Raw genomic sequence first — 4593 nt, 5'->3', positions numbered from 1 at the left:
TGTTAATCTCGCCCAAGCGAGCCAGTCTTGCTTAGGCGAGACAAATAGGGATTCGCCCAAACCAGTTTGCATGAAAGGTCGCCCAGGCGACCCGCTCAATTTTTTTGAGCGAGCGAACATCTCGCCCAAGCGAGAGGGGTCTCGCCTAAGCAAGATCCCGCGTTGGTTTCTGGATGCTCTTTCGAGCCCTCGCCTAGGCGAAGGGGGCTCGCTTGAGCGAGCACGTCTCGCTTGAGCGAGACCCTTCAGCCTGAGCGAGGGGCTAGGCGAGGCAATACGCTGTTTGGGTGCTTGTTTATCCTTGGATGATTGGTATTGGTTTGGGTATGAATGTTATGATGAGAAACATGTATATAATGGAATATCATGTATGCTTGGCATGAATCATGAATTGTAGATGATGGGTTTAGTATGAAAGTTGGCATGTGAACTAAATGAGATGGGTATTATTAAAGTGGCATGATAACGAGATGAGTTGGGTCCTATGTGCATGGACGGATTATGATGAGTTAGAATGAGTTGGACCTGGAATGTGAAAAGATTGGCTTTAAAGGTTGACATACTGGTTATATCCTTGCATGGTGAATATTATTTGACTGTGTGATCATATTTTTGTCTGTGTCAGTGCATAATTCCTTGGGGTCTCTAGGTGAGACTTTCAGGGTTGCGCTTCAGTGGTCGGGACGTAATTCCATGGCCCATGTTAGTGGGTGCTCATGGTGGTGCCCCATCTGTATAACTAGATAAGGATTCAAGGTAAGGATTGCATCCTGACACTCTAAAGGGTCAGTTAGTCTCACTTAGAGCGGACTGACTCCAGTGGTGAGAGTAGCAGGAGGCCTGAAATTCATTAAGGGCTAACCTTGTGGTGAGGGAAATTGATTCATTGAAACACTTGTAACACACAGCTCGGGGGTGAGCAGCTCGGGGGTGAGCAGAGGTATCCACCACAAGTGCAAGCGTCCACTGAATCCGACCATGGTTATATGTATCCGGATGAGTCGAGTCGTGTCGTAGTGTATTGCCTGAACAATCATAACATGCTTGGTTGATTTGAATGTATGGTATTGTGAAATTATATCTGATTTAATGGATGAACTCTCTTGTGCTCTAGCTTACCTTACTTTCTTTGTTGTGTGATCTGCTGTGTGATACTCTCTTTTGCGATGATCATCAACTTGTTGGTGTGAGCAGATGCGAGGAACACCCGTAGGCAACAGGGGGTGGAGATTCCGCTGCATAGTCCGTGTGGACTAGTTTATATTTCCGTATGAGTTTATCTAGGGCTGCGACCCACAAATTGTTCGTCCTTAGATTTATGTACTTTGGTTATCTTTTCATCTAGTTTTTTCTTGGGCATCGTGGTGTGCCATGGATTGTATGGAGTTGAGTTTAAAACTCCCAAACTGCGCCTTTATGTTATCTTTTTTGTAACGCTTGCTTTAATTTCGCGTACTTAATTAAATGGGGTGTTATAGAATTAAAAGAAAAAGAAAATAAAAATTTTATTTCAAATATTTGTTTATTTACTATTTTTTTCTTTCTCAATTTTTTAAGATAAAAACTATTAGCAATTTTTCTCAATTTTTTCTCCCTCCAAAATATAATATAAAACACTACAAGAATGTCATAAATTAGCTTTTGTAATAAAGCGAGAACAAAAAACGGATCTAGCTCACCCTTATACAAAGAAAAGATAGTTTTATATTTTAAAGTGGGTTACAACCACTCTAATGTCAGGTTAATAATTTTTAAAATAAAATATAACTTACATAATCATTTAATCAAAATAAATTATTGGAAGAGGACTAAATAATATGAGAATAATGTGAATTTAACCAACACAGAAATGAAAATGAATTTAAAAAAAATTATTAAAAGTATATTGTTAGCAACGCAGGGCTCATGGCAGCAAAATTGGAGTGGCCTAGCCCACTCTATAGTGAAAATAATATAAATAATAAAAATAACCTAATCAGTGTATTTGAACAATGTGAAATTAAACACAAATAATTGTTTGGACTAAAAATAAATATTATGTGTGGGTTAAGTCGACTTTTAATAACTTAGTTTTTATAAAAATTAAATATTTTTATCTGTTTAAGCGATTATATTAAATAATAATTTTAAAAATTATTAATTGGTGTCTCATAAATTGACGCTTGAATTTAATAAACATTAATTTTGCATTAAAACTAATTTTGTGTGTGGTTGTAATTAACGCTATAAAATAGCAAATTTAAAATTATTCAGAGGTGGAGTGTGATAGACATCTCCATTTCATAAACAGAACGTAAACAATACCAAAATAAATTTTCTTTTATTTTCATTTTCCCTCTTCTTTTTTTAATTTTTAATTAACCAATAATAAATTTTAAAAACTTCTAATAGGTAGTAAGTAACCCATAAATGGTCACTTTCGTTTTATTAAAAAAAAAATTGTATGGATAAACAGAGTAAAAAGTAAAGTTGTTTGTTTTATTTTCACCTTGCCTTTTCGTTTTTCACCACCGTCTAAACTTGCGCGCTGCATTCTATTCTCATAGTTGACCTTTGTTTCGTCCCTTTTTAGAATCCATCAATTCTCCATTTTGAACTCTACAAATTATGGCTTCCGTCTTCCATCTTGCTTTTATTTTGGGAAGTCATGCTTCCATCCTCCGTGTTCACTATTGTTGCTGAGGTATGAGATCCCAATAGCGCAAATGAGGTAAGCATTTCTACTATAACATGTTGCCATTGTTGTCGAAGTATTTAGTGTTTGAGAATCCTATTGTGTATTAAAGGTTTTGGATCTGATTTGGAGTTGCTCATTTGCTGGATGCGGAGCAGAAGGTGAAAGCCTTTGTATACACATCCTAAGGTGAGTTTTATTTTAAACCAATATATTGGATAAAATGGGTCTATGTTATAGTTCTTGACCAATATGGCTGGAAGTAAAGTAATATCAAAGAATTATGTTCTTAATCTGAATTGAAACTATTATTCATTTGTTATGATTTATGAGTTTTCATACATATCTATTGCACATACTATATCTTATATTGTAGTTTTGTTGTTTAGAAACCCTTTTATACTCATGTATGTCTCTCTTGTATGCATATGGTGTGTCGGACACTTTGTATTTTTAGAGTATTTGAAGGAGCAAGACTCTCTACTAAGGTTAGACATGTGTATTGTGTACTAAAAGAGGTTACTATGAGAAACCCTTTGCTATTATTCTTTTATTGTATGTTGTATTTCTCATCACTCACACCAAGAAGAACGATAGTTGAGTAGATGGTCGTGCACGTGAGACTTATGTCAGTTATGGTTATAATTTAGTTACTTATTTCTTTAATATTAATTGATAACAATTGTTACTTATATTAATTTATTAGGAAAAGTACCATGAGTAGTTGAGGGGTCATCTAAGGAGACACTTATGGAGGATCAAGTTCTGAGCTCCAACAAATTTCATTGGCAACAAAGATTCAATGTTGGAAGGATGTTGTTGGAGGCAAGAGCAGAGGTTGAGTTTATGGAACTATAGACTTGGCTGCCAACATTCGACATGGAGTCTCATCCCTTACTCAACCCTCTTTATTAGATGCAATTACTGACTACATTGATTATGGTGTTGAGAATGAACAACTTCGTTAAGAAATCAAGGAAGCAAAAGAACAGGCTCGTGAGGCTAACCAAAAGTATGATGTCAATATTCAAAAGTACACACAAGTGGAGGAAACATTAAAGTTGATGCAACAACAAATGGTCATGATGATGGAGCGAAATCTCTGTGATACTTCAACAGGTACAAGTCTGGTCCACCCTGACTATGCCGACACCGATGAATATGCACTTTCTTGAAGTTCACCTTCAATGTAAGAAAATATTTCTTCTTTATATAATTCTGTGAACAATTTTTATACTACATTCACATTCTGTCTATTGTATTTATTACAATTATTTCTATTACTTTTGCAGCTATTTCACCTTAGCAAGAAAGATTCGTAATGTCGTTTTGTTGTGGAGGATCCCTTATTTTTGTCATGGAGGATCCCTTATTTTTGTAGTGAAGGAGTGGAGGATCCACTTATTTTGGTTATTTCATGTAAATGAAATGTTATGTTGTTTTGTGGTTAAGAACAACTCTTTTTGGTATTTCATGTAAATGAAATTTAGGTTTTGGTATTTTATCTAAATGAAAATATAGGTTTAGACACAACGATATTACTCCTTTATCAAAATTTAATCTCAGAAAAAACCTAAATTATATTAGTAATTTATTGGTCTTTGAAAATCTGATTTGTAGCTGGACAAAAATTGAAATTGGTACGAGTTGGTCTGGATTTTGATGGTATTTGAAAATATGATTTGTAGTTGGATATAAATTTAATTAGTATGAGTTGGTCTGGACTTTGAAATTGAAATATATATTTGTTGGAAATGAAATGTATATTTGTTGAATCAAGTTTGCTGAATATTGGTTTCTGCCGTAAACAAATAAGGCGTTTCAATTCTTTTTTCAAACAAGTGTAGGCCTAGCCGACGCCACACGATAAATTTAAATTTTATTTGCAAAGGAGGGTTAAGCCCAGACTATATATCATA

General features: G+C 34.9%; 1 long non-coding RNA gene across 1 annotated transcript; it reads left to right on the top strand.

The window, feature by feature from the left end:
* The first annotated feature begins 2518 nt into the window (after positions 1 to 2518).
* Positions 2519 to 4143, top strand: LOC114174690. Its single transcript, XR_003602698.1, has 4 exons — positions 2519 to 2710; positions 2787 to 2863; positions 3381 to 3863; positions 3967 to 4143. It is a non-coding gene; the product is annotated as an uncharacterized LOC114174690 (long non-coding RNA).
* The last annotated feature ends 450 nt before the right edge of the window (positions 4144 to 4593 follow it).

The sequence above is a fragment of the Vigna unguiculata genome, chromosome 2 (assembly GCF_004118075.2).
Source record: "Vigna unguiculata cultivar IT97K-499-35 chromosome 2, ASM411807v1, whole genome shotgun sequence".
Classification (NCBI taxonomy): domain Eukaryota; kingdom Viridiplantae; phylum Streptophyta; class Magnoliopsida; order Fabales; family Fabaceae; genus Vigna; species Vigna unguiculata.
This window is presented reverse-complemented; position numbering and strand designations above follow the sequence as displayed.